The sequence below is a fragment of the Lemur catta genome, chromosome 15 (genome assembly GCF_020740605.2).
Source record: "Lemur catta isolate mLemCat1 chromosome 15, mLemCat1.pri, whole genome shotgun sequence".
NCBI lineage: Eukaryota > Metazoa > Chordata > Mammalia > Primates > Lemuridae > Lemur > Lemur catta.
The window spans coordinates 30,287,178-30,305,840 of record NC_059142.1 but is presented as its reverse complement, the minus strand read 5'-3'; the positions used below and the strand labels follow the sequence as shown (position 1 = coordinate 30,305,840).

General features: G+C 43.4%; 1 long non-coding RNA gene across 1 annotated transcript in view; it reads left to right on the top strand.

Moving 5' to 3' along the window:
* LOC123650667 overlaps window positions 1–14,663 on the top strand; it is a 70,712-nt gene extending 56,049 nt beyond the window's left edge. Inside the window, exons 2-4 of the long non-coding RNA XR_006739457.1 lie at window positions 10,596–10,691; window positions 12,618–12,721; window positions 14,410–14,663. This is a non-coding gene — a long non-coding RNA (uncharacterized LOC123650667). The remainder of the gene's footprint in view (window positions 1–10,595; window positions 10,692–12,617; window positions 12,722–14,409) is intronic.
* The last annotated feature ends 4,000 nt before the right edge of the window (window positions 14,664–18,663 follow it).

Sequence of the window (18,663 nt, the reverse complement as noted above, 5' to 3'; positions counted from 1 at the left end):
ACAGCATCAGCAGTCGCTTTGGTATAGAGGAAAGAACGCTGAAGTTGGTGGGCAGGATATAGAATGGGATCCTGTGTTGCCATGGGATTTGGGCTGAACTAGAAAGCCAAAGACAATGAGATGAACTTGTTTAGTTTTCTTCATTGGCATCAGAAAAAGTTTTCCAGCGACCATTGCAGTTAGATGGTCTATGAAATCTTAGCCAAGTTCAGGCCAATGGAAGTGATATAAAGTCACTCCAGATCCAGCCTCTGAAACCTCCTGCATGAGTCTTCATGTGTTTTTTCTTCTTTCACTGGAGGGCTACATGTGCAGGACTCACAGGGTAACTGAGGTCTTAGAAGAAGGTGGAATCAAATCTGGAGCCTTGAAAAATTGCTTGGAGCAGAGATTCTTCTCTCCTCAACACATACTAGACTTCACTGGTTTGGCTTGTGAGCAAGAAAAAAGGCACTGAGGTTTTTTGTGTTGTTTGTTACAGCCACTGATGTAATTTAACCTGACCGATACACAACAACTGATGTTAAGGATCCCTACTGTGGTAGATTGCAAAAAATATGGCCAGGATTCTTCCCTGTTCCTCATATCCAGACTCTTGGCAATTTGATTGTGTACTTTCTCTTCCTAAAGAGGCAAATCTATTTCCCTACATCTTGAATCTGAACTAACTTGTGAATTCTTTTCAGAATGCAAATAGTAACAACGTGCCACTTAGGGATCTAGGTCTTCGGAGGCTTCCCATGCTTCTCTGACTCTCTTAGAGTCCTGCTCAGCCATGACAATGAGCCTTGGCCTGCTAAATGATGACAGCCATGAGATCAAGTCACCCCAACCCACCACCAGGTATGTGAATGGGGCCATCCCAGTTCAGTGTTCATCCAGCCTCCTGCCCACCCACCAGCTGACAACAGAAGCATGAGTAAGTTCAGGTAGATTCTGCTAAACGTGGCCCAGAGCAGCAAAAATGCCCAGGTGATGGCATTGTGTCTGTGAATACTTGTCATTTTAAGCTACTGAATTTCAGGGCAGCTTGTTACACAGCATTAGCTGACAGCCTATAGGTTAAAGACATTTCCTAGATGCATCCCAGTAGGACTTACTAAGGAGGTGGTGGAACCAGGTATGCTGTTATCAACCTACCACAATCTCCAAAATTAGAACAGTCTGCATTAGAGGATACATCACTGGGATCAGGAGTTTGAGGATTAGAAAGAGCATGAAATGTTCCTGATAAGAATTTACTTCATTCTGCCTCTCTGGGAGAAATTCAGAGGTTTTTCCACTAACATCCCAGGCTAATTAGGAGGAAACTCTGGTAAAGCCACTAGTTAGAGATCGGCAGGGTAGGAGAGAGGATGTGCAGGAAGTGGGGCTCCTAACGTCACTCCCTGGCTAGACGCTGGTGAAGACGCCTGTCCATAAAACCACTCTGTTGCTTCCTGTAGACCGAAGCCTGATAGAGCAGTGTTTGATAGAGGCTGACTTTTATGCCGGGGAATTTGAAGGTGCATATGAATACACTGCCTGATATCTGCTTCTCACTTGGAAAATTTTGAAGGCAGGAAACTTTCTGGAACATTCTGTGATGGAAGGCAAAGGAATAGAAAATCATTATGTTAGTCTCATTTATAACAAATTAGAGAAGCAAGGAGGTGTGAGTTTCCTATGGGAGAAGGGAATGGGTAGCCGGACTTGAACCGTTTAGCCAGCACAGTGTCTCTATTAGTTTCCTAGGGCTGCTGTAACAGACTGGATGATTTAAAAACAACAAAAATTTATTCTCTCGCAGTGTTGAAGGCTAGAAGTCTGACTTCAAGGTGTCAGCAGGCTACGCTCCCTCTGAGTCCTCTACCAGAGCATCTTTGCTTACCTCTCCCAGGGTTTGGTAGCCCTAGACGTTCCCCGGCTTGTGGCAGCCTAACCCTAACTTCTGCTTCTATTTTCACATTTCACACGTCATTCTCTCTTTGTGTGTCCGTTTCCAGATTTCCCTCTTCTTATCAGGACACCAGTCATTGGATTAGGATCCACCCTAAGGGCCTCATCTTAACTTGATTACATCTAGAAAGACCCTGTTTCCAGATCAAGTCACATTCACAGGTATGGGGGTTAGGACTTCAACATATCTTCTTAGGGGACACAATTCAACCCAAAATAGTGTCCAAAAGGGTTTGCCGGTGGGTGAAGGAACCCAGCAGTGGGAGCTGTAGAGGTATATGACCAGAGAAGGAGCTGAGGGTCCTGGCAAGATGGGGCTGTGCTGAGGAGTGGGCACTAATTCACTTTAACAAAACTTGGACTCTTGCTTCACAACGGGCACTGTAGCCGAGAAAGTGCTACCATGGCCCCAGTCGAGAAAAAGAACTTTTTGCCCCTTTGCCTCAAGTCTTCCTCCCAGTCCCCTGCATGTTGGAGGTGAAAGAGACACAGAAGGAGGAGAAAGTGTCCCGGGGATGAAGGAGCAGACTAGTGACACGTCTCACTGAGGACCAGTGCCATGGGACAAGCTCGCACTGGAGGGCAAGGAGGCGAAAGTGGGGGCTGAATTCAATATGGGGTTGACATGTCAAACAGGATCGAATTGAACCACAATTCGTAACACCTGAGTCGGTATACGGGTTGAGAATTGCCCAAGACCTGATCAAGATGTGCAGAAGGAGCTTCAAAGTTCAGCAAGCAAGAAAATACGTTACACGCACGCGCTTCACCTGGTAAGTCAGTTTGGTAGAGGAGTTACAGGAGCTCAAGTCTAAACTATGTGACCTTGGCAGATCTTTTCCCACCTCTGAGCCTCAGCTGCCTCATCTTCGCAGCTTGGATGATAATTTAAAACACACACCCCCGCCCAAGATTGCGAAAGAACTTTCTATGTGTTTGGGGTGCTGTTGTTACTAAGGCCAGAAACGTATCTCGCCCATGGATAGCATCTTGTTTTTCCACTTCTTGGTCCTGTGGTATCAGACACTGTGTTCAGCTTTCCTGAACTTCAGCTTTCTCATCTACAAACCAGGACCATGAGTCATGGGTCTAAAGGGAAGATTAAATGAGATGTGAAATTGCTTTTAATTTTGTAAAGTGTTTTATACTTGTAAAGTATTTCAGGCATGTCTCCTACTGTCTGTGTTTTTATAATGCCAAATAGGTTTAGCATGTCGAATTAAGTGTAAGAATTTACATTACTTGAGCTGCTATTGATGAGGATTTGTGATGAGCAACCAGCCCTGTACATGTGAACCCTCTGGAAACCTTTCAAAACACTGATGTCTGGGTCCCACCACCAGAGATGCCCACTCAGTCCGTCTGGGTTACAAGCTGGCCATCAGGGATTTTCAAAGCTCCCAGGGCATTCGATTGTGCAGTGGGGCTGGGGATGGTTTGAAAGCTACAGTGTGGAAAGTTCTGCTGCGGGTGCATGGTTAGCTACGTTGTTGTTATCTCTTTTGTCTTTTCATTTACCTCTGACAGTTGTTAACTGCAATGCAATTTTTGCTGATAGATTAGGAACACGTTGATTTGGGTCTGATTTTCTGGCTAGTTAGTGACTTTTTTTTCAGCTTAGGTTTTGTCAGTTTCAATCAAATACTTCATCACTTTCACCTTGCTTTATAAAAGTGCACCTGTCACCTTAAAAATAAAACTTGGTTGATGAAATTCTGAATTCTAGCAGGAAAAATAACATCATTATTGTGCATCTGAAAGAGAGTTTCCTTTCTACCACTGAGACAATTGCTTTTACTTTTTAATAATCTCAGGTATCTTAGGAGGGCTTGCAATTATACTGGAGAATAACACATGGTATTAATAAATCAGAATAAATGAAGCAGTGGAGAACACATTCATAAATCCTGAGCAGAGGAACACCAAAAAAATTAATTTTTTCAGGGGAGGGCAGGGGTAGATGGAGGATGCCATGGTGACAGATTCCTAGGAGAGGGCTTCACCATGCCTAGGAACACACAAGTCAGCTCAAGGCTGGCTGCTGCAAGGTGGAAGTGGAATTGTCCTGCAGGAGAAAAATCAGACATTGGGAAGGAGTTGTTGAAAACTTGAGGTCAAAACTGGTAGTACAGGCCAGGCATGGTGGCTCACGCCTGTAATCCTAGCACTTTCGGAGGCCGAGTCGAGGTGGGAGGATTGCTTGAGGTCAGGAGTTCGAGACCAGCCTGAGCAAGAGCGAGACCCTGTCTCTACTAAAAAAAAAAAAAAAGTAGAAAGAAATGATCTGGACAGCTAAAAATATATATAGAAAAAAATTAGCCAGGCATGATGGCACGTGCCTATAGTCCCAGCTACTCGGGAGGCTGAGGCAGAAGGATCACTTGAGCCCAGGAGTTTGAGGTTGCTGTGAGCTAGGCTGATGCCATGGCACTCTAGCCTGGGCAGCAGAGTGAGACTCTGTCTCAAAATAAAAACCAAAAAACTGGTAGTACAAAGGCAGATGTGTTCCCAACAGAAAACCTTCCCAGCTGTCAGTGCCTTCTCTTGCAGTCAGGTTTGTAGGGCAGCAGGCTTCTTCGCTTTAGCCAAAACAGGAGAAGAGTTTATTCAGTCGATTACGATTACAGGCTGTTCAAGGAGGGCTGAGACCAAGCAGTTTTCTTCTCCTCCTCCTCCTTTCCCTCCAAAACGAGCAAGAATGAAACGAGCAAGAATGAAACGCTAGATTTAAAATGCGACTCAGTGGCTGGCAGTTTCCTGTAATACTCCCAGTCTCAGCTGCTCTCCTAACTCCAGGGTATAATTATCCTCGTACTTAATTGGAGGTTCTGGAGCTTATTAGCCTGCTCTATTGTTACATAATTCAAGAGTTCAGTTCAAGCTTCCTTAAGAGCCTTTTCTTTGCTTTTGGTCCCAAAGGACCATTTTCCAAGTGGTCCTTTTTGGCAAGAACCATCAGGATGGAGGGAACTGCAGAGCTATGCAAGAAGCAAGGACAATTGGGAAGGGACAGACCTGGCTCTGTCCCCGCTCCTCTGCCAATTCACTGGGTAGTGTCAGCCAAACAGCAGACCTCTCTGGGCCTCGGCTCCCTTCCTCACCAATGAGAAGGCAGGCCTGGGCTAGCATTTGCGAAAAGATATTCCCTGGAACACTAGTCTTTCATGATGCTTCTTAAGAAAAATGGTTCTGTGGTCTTAAATAACTTCAGGAAATGCTGCGTACCAGACCTGCCTGTGGTGTATGCAATAGATCACCTCACTCAACGTCTGTTCCAACATCCCCCAAGTTTATTACCTAAACACTGCGTGTCCCAAACCCCGTGGCACTAGAGTTCCAGATATGATTAGGCTACCGGTCAGATGTATTTGTACAAGACTTGAATTTGGAACCGGGGTAAGCAGACAGGGAGATACTCATTTAGCTTGCGTGGAATTGTTCCTGTGACAGTTTCCTGACTGTGGCTGAGTTCTCTTAGCAAACCAGTTCTCTGCTGTGGCTCGGAAAAATTATTCCTGCGGGCCAGGCATGGAGCTTGCTTTGCCAGTGTTTGAATAATTTTATAAGCTCCCAATTGCCTGTATCAAATCCCTTGTCTATTAAAATAAGAGTGGTTTTGTGATCTGCAGCTGAATTTGACTGATACACATCCTCTTGGGTATTCATAGTACACATAAACCTGTGAAAATGTTGTAAACTATCTGGCAGTAAAGAAACCTATTTTACCTAGCATGTTTCAAACTTACTGACTTTATGAACAGGGGGTCCATATCTTATGTTGACTCTTCCTGTACCTTTCAGAAAGCAGTATACATTTTCTTTTTTCCTTATTGTCTTTGTGAGGGCAAAGAGGAGGCAACATCTACAGCCTTTAAAAAGCTGCAAATTCTGATCCACACTTTGCATCTAGCCGTCTAGATACAGATTATGCAGCTAAGGGGCTGATGGAGAGAGATGTTCGCAATCTTTCTTCCTCTTACTTCTTTGTAAGGATTTATTCTTCTAGACCTTTTGTTTCTTTGCATCTGAGGAGAGGCCCAAGGGTCTGAGTTATTAATAAATGCCCCAGGTGAGAGGCCGGTGTAACCGATGCACGGTTGGCCTACTCTTTAAGAACAACTGCACAGGCCTCAGTATCATCCTGGAAACCCTCCCCACCTGCACAGAATTGCAGCCTGAGACCAGCTGTCTCATCAGTCCCTTCCTCTCCTGCAGCAGGGGTGGAGGAGACCTCGGTCACAGGAAATATTTTAACCTCTTTTAATCAGACATTTTGCCATTGCATCTGCAACACCCAGCGAGGTTGGGATGCCCTCCCTCCTCTCTGCTTGTATAGCACACTGCAGCAGCTTTGTCCTCATGCCATTGAAGGTATATTTTTAAAGTTCCCTCTAAAATGAGCATATGAGATTCCTAAGGCCAAGGCCTATGTGTCAATCATCTGTTTTCCCTTGAGTCTCGAATGCTGACTGCACAAAGTAACATGCTATTATTACTATTATTTTAGTGTCCAGACTCATCCTTCTTCTAAAATGGTTAGTACCTCAGGGCATTTGAAGGGAGACAGAAGAGAAATTTCTGCTCCAGGAAGGCTTGGAATGAGGAACACAAATAGCAAATTGTTCTTCTCTTCTTTTGCCCCCAATCCAGGTTGTTAAAAACCTCCTGCCTGCACACCCATTTGTGGTGTTGTCTCTTCTGCCAAAAGGCAAGAATGCCCTTTTGAAGAAGTGGCTGTGGCTTCAACCTGAGTGTGTTTCCTACATTTATGCATTGCATTATGCTCCCAGGCCTTTGAGGATTGCTGTGTGTGCTACCTAAGAACATGGCTTATACATGTGTGTCTGAATCTGGATAGAGATGTCTGAGGGGCTAAACAGAGTTTTGCTAGATATCAAATATTGCTCGTGTGCTGCTAGGCCCAGGATGTTGGAGTATGATTTACAATAGCCTATGCATTTTAACCGGGACCACCAGCTCAGTTGAGGACTTTCTAAATGGCCGGAACACCTTCGGCACAATTCAGTGTAAATAGGTTAGCAGTTTGAAGAGACTAGCTTTCTTCTCTGGGGAAGTTTCTTCTTGGTTCTACTTTTCTGCCCTGTGTTCCCCGGGGAACACTGCAGGGTACCGCATGGTTCCTTCTCACTGTCACCCTGCTCTGCCTTCCAGTGGGGTGGGGCTGAGGTGGTGAGAGATGGTCTTTGAATGTGTTCACCCAGGAAATACCACTTACGGGAGTTTCAGGAGCAAAGACTGGGCGAAATCGTAGAGCTGAGGATATTAGAGCCAAGAGGGGACCTAAGACATAAAATAATTCAACTCCTTCACTGGACATATAAGAAACCTGAAAGCCAAAGACATCCTACAGAAAGTATGAGGCATAGAACTAACGTTCTCAAACTTGGAAGCCAGCACTCTTTCGTGAATACCGCAAGTCATCGCCAGGGTTTTTATTTCTAAGAGAACAGTCTGAGAAGGAACTTGGATTGTGCCTTCTACATACCTCCTCTAAATTTCTCCAAATGGTTTTCAAAAATGAACAATTGATCCACAGCACTGGTCTGAATAAGGAAAGTATCCTCTCATACTGAGAAAAAGTCTTTAAGTGCTTGGATATACCACCCGGCACTGTTTTTCTTAAGCAATGCCAGACTTCAAAATTAGTGGTTTTCAAAGTATGTTCCCTCGACCAACAGCATGAAATCACCCAGGACACTGTTAGAAAGGCAAACTCTTGTGCTCAGACCTACTGATTCATAAACTCAGACGTGGTCCTGCATTTTACAGTCTTTCTAGGTGACTATGATACATGCTCAAGTTTGAGAACTTCTGAATAATTTTGGATTTTCCTTGCACAATGTTATTCAGAAGTAATTGGAATATTCCCCCACCCCAGCCCCGCCAAAAATACCCTGTCTTCTGCCTGCTGTTCCCTGGAACTTCCATTCTTTAGATTCATATCTTTGGATTATGACTTCTAGCTCTAGATTATCTTAGAAAATAAAACATTTTGAACCTTCAAATCCTTCACATTATCAGTGTGAAATGTGACCTTATCAGAAACTTCCTTAAGAGTGGGTTTTGATGGAGTGTATTTATGATGTATTTATAACTTGTTTATGACAGAAGCCAGTAGTTACAAAAAAGGAGAATTTGGTATTAATATAATGGAAGAGGAGTGTCTCATGGAACATGCGCACAGGAAGGCAGCAAGGCTCAGGAGCAGACTGGGGTCAGGGACTAGAATGCCCACAGCACCCCTGCCCGTCCCTGTGTCTGCTGTGCTTTTGGAGTCAGTTTTGTTCTCTCTCCTTGTTGAGCACTGGCCTTCTCTGCCTCTCAGTCCACATGGGAGAAAATGGCCACAGCCTGCAAATCCTAAATGGAACAGATTTAGCCACCAGGAAAGAGCCTGCATGTCTTTCCCAGTGTCAATTCGAAGTTGAGGTATTGTAGCCCAGGTAAGATCAGCTCTTCACCTAAAGTCAATTACGTGTGTGTAGGAACGTGGTCTTTGGGAGCCCCACACCTGTAATGGTGTTGATGGTGGATAGATGGAGTTTTCTGAGAAGGTGGGAGGACTGGAAAGTCATCCTGACAGAGAGAGAGCTTGGATCCCAGTGTGGAAGAAAATTAGAGAAAAACTACCTAAGTTCATAGATTTTGCTAAATATACTTTTCTTCCAAAAAAAAAAAAAAGTTTTCTGAAACCTTTGGCAACAGATAATATTTATGTATATTAGAAACTAAAAACAGTAACTGCTTTAGACTGCCATTATGTAGTCAATTATTTTTTTTTAATTAAACATATCAAGTGCCCCTAAATCAGGGAAAGCCCAAGGTCAAGGCTCAGTTGGGTCAGTGGGCTTCTGCCTGCCCATGAGGTGGAGCGTCTGCTCTGTCCTGGCCTCATCTGTCCCTTGGAGGCACCTTCCTCCAATGGCCACCTAAGGCATGTTCTGTGCAGAGCTGGGGGGCTTCCTGGTGGTCTTTAGCAAAACAGGCTGTTTCTATTCACAGATACAGCATTCTTCTGCCTAAAGATCTTCTTGGGTCTAGGGCTGAATTATCAAAGATGTTTTTGTGTATCTGTCTGGTTTCAACTCCATAGCTTTGTTCTACCATTGTCTCTTCCCAGGACACATTCAAAATTGAGCTATAATTTCATTGTCTCTTCTCATGAAAGAGACAATGGTCACCTTGATGCTAGGACTGCATCAGTAAGAAATAAATACATGCCCCCTGCTCTAGTAATAGTACTAAAAATAAGCCAAAATGATACAAGTAATCCTATACTTTGAAGTGTGGTAGGTGCTAGGGGGAGTGTATGTACATTGGGGACCTAACCTAGTTGTTGGTGGAGGGGGGAACAGTGAAGGTGTCCCTGAGACTGGGGCATTTAAGTTGAATCTTAGAAGAGTAGCAGGACTCCGCCGGCTGGTGATGTGGAGTTGTATGGTGGTGGGGTGGGGTTTGGTCATAGTCATGATAGCGGGGACAGCAGGAAGGAGTTTGGCATGTTTGAGAAATGAAATGACAACAGTATGGAGCAGGTAGTGTGTGAAGGGAAAGTGGGAAGAGATTACACAAGGAAGGAGGTGCTGCCAGTGATGGGGGAGGTGGCTTATGAGTCCCATTAAGGACTTGTAGACACAATGCTTCAAGCAGTGGGTGGTAACAGCAAGATGTTAGACAACAGCTACCCAAATGGGTTTGCATTGGGAAAGGCTATTCTGGAGTCTGTGTGCACAATGGATTGGGGGCGGTAAGAGTGGGTACAGAAGACTCTCAGACTATATTCATGTAATGTTGCATCTTGAGTGGGAAACTACATTTGCTGGGTACTTATAACGGTACTTGCCTTTGGTAAATGTGCCTCTTGAAAGATTCAGATGCACTTAAAACTCAACATGCTGAAATCTCATGATCTTCAATGTCCCCTCCCCCAGTAAAATCCCCAACCTGGGTTGCATGTCTTGGTAAATAGCACCAACATTCCTTTGGTTTTGCAACTTAGAATCATCATATTTTCTCCTTTCTCTTTCTCTCCCTCACCACCTCCCATTCCAAATCCTCCTCCAAAGTTATATATTTTGCCCCCTAAATATTGCTCAAATCCATCGTATTGCTCCATTTTTGTGGCCAACTTCTGCCTGAGCCACCATCCTCTTTTGCCCGGAGGACTACTGTCTTCACTCACCACGTTGCCCTCACTCTGCCCACTCCCTTCCCATCTGTCCTTATACCATAGCAACCTTTTCAAAATGTAAATTTAATAGTATCACTCTCTCATTTAACATCTTGTAATAACTTTCTTTGCTCTCAAAATTCAGGCCATATTCCTTAGTGCAGCCTCCCAGCCCCTTCAGCACCTGGGCTGTAAGCACCTCTCAGACTCATCACTCTGCTCCTGTCACAGTGAAGAATTCTGCCCCAGAGGTTCCACCTGCTGTGCCCTCTGCCCTATTCTCCTCACTTCCTTGACTCATCTTCCTACTTCTCCTCTCAGTTCAAGGGTCACTTCCTCCGGGAGCCTCTTCTGGCTTCTCTGACCCGGTCAAATCCTCTTGTTATAGCATCTCGTAGCTCCATATTGGTGCTTGTTGCTGTTGCAATTTTGCATTTGTCTCAGTCAATTTTTCTCTCCCTTCTAGGTTGTAAGCTCCGAGAGGGAAAATTTAGCCCTGGTTTTTGCTCCTCATTGTAGCCCAGAGTCTCGTAGACTCTCAATGGTGTTTGTTGAATGAAAAGTGAGTAAATAAACACATATCCGATGTTGCTTTGTATTGAGTGTCTAATGTGAACCAAATACTGTACACGTATTATCCCAGATCTTACCACAATCTGGAAAACAACAAGTTTTATTTTTTTTTTAATTTTAAAGATAAAGAAAAGCAGATCTCAGAGAGGTATACTTGCCAGAGATTAAAGAGCTCATAAATGATATCTATCCAGGATTAAAATCCAAGTCTGTTTCTGCAGGCTGTGCTGCTTCAACTATAGCATACAGGATGCTAAGGTTGGGGGGAACTGGAAAACATTTGATCTAATCCTGTCATCTTGCTAAAAAGGAAGCTGAGGCTCATGGTTAAAAAACAAAACAAAACACAAAAATTCACATGGAACATCCACAACAGAGCACAGGTAGAAACTAAACCTCTCTTGACTGTGTTTTGTCTATTATCATATGTCATTTTAATCCTTTAGACTCAACACACTTTTTTAAAATTTTACATCACCCACAATTGCCAAAAGTGGCCACCCAGACCTGGGACATAGTAGAATTATACTCGTAGCAAGAAATCCTGGCAAACTTCAGGGTATAGGGGATGCTGAGGGAGGGAGAGCACGAGGGAGGGAGCATGACTGAATGGTAAATAAAACCAGTTTTCTTGCTCTGATTTTCTTGCTACTTAATGTAAAGCTTTAATTGTTACCATAGCAACACACTCATTGCACACAACATGAATATGTAGATTCCCCAAAGGGAAAATGAAATAAATTGTATCTTTGTGTACCTTTACTTGAAAAAGAAAAAGAAAGCTTGTATAATTCCAGTCTACAGTTGCATAAGCTGGGTTCTGCATCCATGTGGATAATTATTCCAAATTAATCCATATCCACCAGAAATGAATGATGTACTTGCTGAGGCCACAGAAAAATAACCCATACAATAGTCCCCCCTTATCCATGGTTTTGCTTTCCATGGTTTCAGTTACCTGTGGTTAATGGTAGCCCCAAAAATCAGAGAGAGAGAGAGAGAGAGGAAGAGAGGGAGAGAGGGAGAGAGAGAACATTCGTATAATTTTTATTATAGTAATTGTTATAATTGTTCTATTTTATTATTAGTTATTATTGTTAACCTTTTACTGTGCCTCATTTATAAATTAAACTTTATCGTAGGTACGTATGTGTAGGACAAAACAGTACGGGGTTGAGCATTTCAAATTCAAAAATCCAAAATCTGAAATGCTCCAAAATCTGAAGCTTTTTGAATGCCAACATGATGCTCAAAGGAAATGCTTATTGGAGCATTTCAGATTTCAAGAAGTGTTCAGATTTGGGGTCCTCAATCAGTGAAAAAGTTCCAAAAATTTTTTTAAAAATCTGAAATTCAAATAACTTCTGATCCCAAGCATTTCAGATAGGGGATGCTCAGTCTGTACTTGAGAGGCACAGCCCGTGGTTTCAGGCACCCACTGGGGGTCTTGGAACATATGCCCTGCTGATAAGGAGAGGCTACTGTCATCGATATTGTGTGTGTTGTATGTGTGTGTGTGTGAGAGAGAGAGAGAGAGACAGAGAGACAGAGAGAGAGAAAAACAGAGAGAGAAGAGAAAGAGAGAGCAAGGCAGAGAGAGATTTGAAATCATAGTGCATGGAAATTTCTGGAGGAAAGTCTATTTAAATTGTGGCCTCCTTTCAGAGTTAAAGCTCCCGTTGTGCTCTGATTACTGAAGCACTCGAGGCCTTGGTGCTCCAGGGGCTCCCGGGGTAGTGCCTGGACTGTAGGTTGTGGGTCCCCCCCGGAAAGACGGGAACTATGGCGGTTGTCGCAGCTTCCACAGAGGAGAGGCTGAGGGCAGCCATGTGGCGGGAAGGGCGGGGTGGAGCGGGGTGAGCACCCAGGTGTCTCAGAATACTCGCACTGACGTCTCCCTATGGTTTTTATGCAGATTATATTTAAACTTAGAGATGGGGATGTGATAAAAGTCCCTCAAGTCACCGCTTGGTCCTGCCACTGAGGAGAGCTCTCCAGTTTTCTATTTCGCCTCTCCAGGTAAGACGGATGTCAAGGTCTGTGGTTTTAGAGCTGCTGTAAAGATAGATGGTTCTGGATCTCAGGCTGATATTTCAAGGGAGGAGGAGGCCACCCTATATTGGGTGAGGCCTAAATAATGAGCACAGAGACTATCCCGGATTTTCTGGAAGAGAATCAATTCCATACACTCCTCTGTGATGCCGTAAGTGATTGTTAGATTGGATATGTTAATTATTTGTACAGAAATCATTGTGTCTAGAGACAAGATGTGATGATTTTCATCCCAGCTGGCTGTGTTAAGCCTCTCTTTCTCCCTATATCTCTTCCTATACACCCATATAGACACAAAAGCATCTCTGTCTACCCACTTACCTATCTCTTCACCTCTATTTACCTTCCCAGCTAGTTCTCTTTATTGAAATAGAGGTGCGAGTAGGCGTGTATGTGTATACACAGAAAAGATGTACATACACTCCCCACAGACATATAAATGTTCAGAAAACATTTATTGAATATGTATCACATACAAGGTAATTTTATATGCTCTTTAGGTACTTCGATGAACAAAAAAGGACAAAAGTCCTTGCCCTTGTGGAGCTTATATTTTTTGCAGGGAACAACAGAAAATAAACAATAACTATTATGTATAAATTATGATAAAAGGTACACAACAATTAGTGTGGAGCAAGGAGAATGCAGTGTAGGGACAGGTTGCAGTTTTAAATAAGGGGGTCAGAAAAGTCCTCAGTGAAGTGACACTTGAATAAATACAAGCGTGTATTATCCAGGACTGGCTCCTAAACCTCACAGCAAATGGGAACTGTTTGGTTTAAGTGACATGGTTCTTCCATTGCCTTATTTTCATTGAGATGTTGGAAGTCCCAGGAAACTGTGCATTGTTAGATCAGTTCTTGAATGGGCAGAAGTTTGCCTGAGAAAAGCCAGATCGTAAGTTAATCAGCAAGAGGCTGCAAAGAGCCAGGCTTTAGTTGAAAAAAGTGAAGAACCAGACTGGAAAGATCAAGACCAGATCCCGATGACAGGTTGGCGTCAGCTTGGAGGCGTGAAGAAATTGGACAATTTATGGTCGCCAGTCAGGATGCCTCATAATTCCTGGTCTGCACAAGAGCTCAGGGGAAAGAACAAATAAGTTTGCTGGGTTCTATTTTCAGTTTATGTCGCTCTCCCTTTTATGGATTTCAGACTCTTCAAAGATATTCTTTAGCGGCTTTTGTTTCCAAAGGAAAACCAGAAGAATGATGCTGGAATTTCACAGATGGGGCGGGGGAGAGAGGGCTCATCCTGTCTATAACCCTGGGAAGAATTGTTTTGATTGTAGACCAGCTAGCTGGAAGGAGACGAGACGCATAAATAAGACGGGCCCTGGAGAGCACATGTGGGGTGACCACGTCCTGCCAAAGCTGAGAAGACACAAAGAAAATGGAATTATTTACTGTTTGGAGGATAGGGCTCTCAACCCAAGAAGCTGATTCATAGGTGCTATCATCGCCCTGTAAACACATTAAAAATCAAGCACAGGTTATGTTAGAGGTACCAGTCCACCTAACAATGATAAAGCCCAGAAATTTCCAACAGTGTAAAAAATTCTAATTATATTAATGATATATAATAATATATAATGTATTACATTATACATAATGTAATCTTTTCCCTTCTAATCTCAGTCTTTTTTTTTTTTTTTTCAGGTCTTGGGCATCAGGATTTTCAAAAGTCTTGTGGATTGTATTTAAGGATGATTGCACTGCATGAAATCCTTCGGTGGCTTCCTGTGTTCTTTAGGATAAAATTCAAATAGTTTATTAAGCACTACAAAGTCCTTTTGATCTGCCCACCCCCACCGTCTACTGTCTACCTTTCCAAACTTGCCCTGTGCTGCTCTCCCCCGGGCAGCCTTCCTGCTGCCAGAACAACTTGATGCAAATCTCTGAATAAATCACACTCTTCCATGCAGCAGTGTCTTTGCTCATTATAGTTCCTCTGCCTAGAACATCCTTCCTACCCTCGCCCACTTGGCTGGATTTGTCACTTCCCCCCGAGAGTCTTCCTAATCTTTCTTTTTCCTTCAGACTGAGTTGGGTAGTGAGCTCCATAGGACCCTGGGCACACCTCTCTCCTGGCTCTTACCAGCTTGTAATGTAAGAATTGCCCTTTTCGTTGTCTTATGACAAAGACTAAGAATTTCTTGAGGGTAGAGTTGGCGTGATCTCTTACCCCCGCTTCTGGAAGAGGATCATAGTGCTTAGCATATACGGTGGCTCAATGTATATGTGTGTGTGAAACTGAATTGAAGCATTGCTGGTCTCAAATATTGCAATATCCACAAGGTAAGGAAACTGACAACTTCGTAGCAATCAGTAAACTAATGTTAGTGACAGAAATGGGCTTAAAGAGTCATAACTATTATTATAAGAAGCAATTTTCCAAGCTCAGCAGTTCACCATGAGCAGTTACTGGGTCTTACTGACTTCCTACAACCCTTCAGGGGACAGATAGCAGGACGAGATAAATGGCTTTCCAATTTCGTTTATGTTCACAGTTTTTAAATACTGCAATCCCTGCTGTCTTCATATAAACTCCAACCAGCATGGACATTGTTCTATAAATGGACTTAATCAAATTGTAGTGTGGCAGAATAGTTTGCCTTTGATCTAAGATGGATCAGCTAACAACTCTATCTGTGCAAGGCTACTTTGTGTTCAAAAAAGAAAGGAGGTGGAATCTGTGTCTTTACAGGACACATGTCTGGACCTGGTTCCTCTCTCTAGGCCTCCATTCCATCTTCCCAGGCTCTGGTTCCCCGTTTACTGTGTCCTGGGCAAAGCTGCCCTCCATTGCTGCATGACTGCCTATCAAAATCTTCCTATCTTGTGCATCTTTTTGATGCTTTTGACTTGCTGGTCTTTACTGAATTAATTCTTGTTAAGCCTCCAATGCCATAGATTCACAGAAGCTTTGAGTTTTAACCTTTGAGGTTTAATGCACTCATTTTGCAGAAGAGCAGTGGAAGGTCTGGAGAGGGGAAGGGAAACATCCTAAAGTCATGACCCAGTAACTGCTCATGGTGAACTGCTGAGCTTGGAAAATTGCTTCTTATAATAATAGTTATGACTTATTGAGCACATCTCTGTCACTAACATTAGTTTACTGATTGCCACGAAGTTGTCAGTTTCCTTACCTTGTGGATATTGCAATATTTGAGACCAGCAATGCTTCAGTTCAGTTTCACACACACATACACATTGAGCCACTGTATATGCTAACAGTGACGGAGGGAAGCAGAACTTTATCCGGGTTCTTCCGGACATCCCAGCATAGTCCCACAGACCAAGGCGCAAATCCCTGCTCAGCCATTTACTGATCATACAGTTAAGGAAAAGTTGCTTAAGTTTTCAGAGTCTCTGTCTTATCCTCCAAATAGTAGCTCCTACCTCACGGGGTTGTTATAAAGATCAAATAAGAAAATATATACCATGGACTTAGCACAGCTTCTGACATGTGGTAAACACATGCATGCTAAGCAATTTTGCCCCCTCATGGCAGGCTGGGGTCTTAGAGCAAGATCCTAGCAGAGATGCTTTGGACCAAGGTGCCGTTTTAGCCCTCAGATCCGCCAGCAGGTAGATATCCTTTATTTGACCTCTCGTACTGCACTTTGCTCATAGGTCTTTCAAGTTGAGCTGAATGTCCCTAATAATTAATGTCTGGGTTATTTGCCCACTTGAGAAAAGAAGCCACTTCAGCCTCCCCCCTCTCGCTGGTCCTCCAGGTTATATAACCTTGGTCTATCTGTGTTCCCTTCTCTGCTCTGCAGACAGGTTCTTCCAGCCTTGCCTGCAGCCAGAGAGGCTCTGCAGGATGCTCAAGAGGGCAGTGTGGTAATGCCGAAGAAGGCAGCCTCGCCTCGAGGAAAGCCTTGGCCATTTCTGCATGAAAATGTTTACCCTGGAAATTAAATTATATTTGGGATTTTTGGTTTCCCTTCCCCCACTCCCGCCGTGGGAGGTTTCGGAAAGTTACTGTGGTGACCAGCACAGCCAGAAGGCTGTCAGCATTTCAGCTCTGCAAGCGGGCCCTGCAGGCTCCTTCAGCACCTGGGCCCCTAGGGACCTCGTGCACGTGAGGGCTGGGCCCCCAGCAGGGTCACTGGCTTGGCACCAGCCCAGCACCACCCCCTCCCCAAACACACACACATTCTCCCATCTTTAGCCACGTTGGGATCAACAGCTTAAGATGAATTTCCAACTTACGTTGGATGGTTTGAGAGGGTTGTTTTTGTTTGTGTGTGTGTGTTTTCCAAAATATTTCTGAGAAAGTAGCTCTTAAAATGTACCCTGTGTATGCACAGATTCATGCATATTCATAGCCTGTTCCTCTCAGTTGGTTCGATTTTGGGGTTTTTTTTTTTTCCTGTCAAATGAGACATTAGATGAGTTCTGAGGCCCCTTGCAGCTCTGACATTCCACAGTTCTAGGTGTACAAGAATAGCGAAGAATCTATGAAAAGTCCCAACCCTTGGGAAATCCTTACTTTCTCTGTAGCTTCACGTAGCTAAACCAGTTACTCAATGCTCTTGATAACTTGAAGATGAACAATTCCTGTTCTCCAAGTATCTTGCTCAATTAACTCACCATTCACCACCAAATACAGATTCATTGTACTGTGTCATGTGTCAGGGGCAGAAGTGGGTCCTGCAAACACAGTGAAGTGACAGATACAGTCCCTGCTCTCATGAGGTTTGCAGATTAGTGGGGATATAGATATTATGCCAATAACCAATGCACAGAGTGAGTGAAATTAAAAATTGAAGTGAGTGCTGTTCAGGAAAAAGAAAGGGTAACTAAGATAAAGTATAAAGTATAAGAGGACTTAATTAAAAATTAAGGGTCAGGGAAGGGGGAAGTGATTCTGTAGCTAAGACATACAGGATATGAGGAAGTGTCTACGTGGTACTCTATGTGTAAGAACCAGGGGTGGAGACTGAATTATCGACACAGAATGGCTGGTTGAAAGTAACAATGGTGACTCATCTTCTGGCATCCAAGGAAGAAATTAATCCACTCTAATTCTCAGTGAAAGCTCATAGCAAAGGCCATGATCGCTCTTGTAGGTAACTTAAATTGTCAAATATTCAGAGCATCCTACAGTGCGAAGAAACCTCAGAGGTCATCTGAATCAACTCTCTTCTTATTTAGGTATCTCTTTGAAAATATGCTATATAATTCCCAAGATTCTGCCAGGAGACTCAGTCACACAGGAGTCCCTTTTTCCATTCTTGACAGTACAATGTTTTCCTTTCTCTGACTTCTTAGGTTCCCCCTTACTTAGATTTCCCTTGCTAGATTATAAATTCCACAGGGCAGAAATTTTGACTTCGTGGTTCAATGACGTATCTCAAGTGTCAAGAACAATGACTGCTATGTAGCAGGTTCTCAGGGCATATTTATTGAATGAATTAATTGAAGCTGAAATAGACCTCCCTAAATTTTTGCTCATTGGCCTTGGTTCTTCTTTCTGGAATAAGAAAGAATAAACCAAATAGATTCTTTGAGATACATAAAAATATAGATATATATTGATATATTAGAGATATTTATATGTATGTTGTGTGTGTGTGTATATGTATATATATATATATATAGGGGGAGAGAGAGAGAGAGAGAGAGAGAGAGAGAGAGATTTATTATAAGGAATTGGCTCACATAATTATGGAGACTATGACGTCCCAAGATCTGCATCTGTGGCCAGCAAGTTGGAGACACAGGAGAGCTAATATGTATTTTCAGTCTGAATCTGAAGACCTGAGAACCAGGAAAGATGATGGGGTGAGTTCCAGTCTGAAAGCTGGCAGGCTCAAGACCCAAGAAGAACTGATGTTTCATTTTGAGTCCAAAGGCCAGAAAAGCGTGATTGCCTGTCTCTAAGCAGTCAGGCAGGAAGAG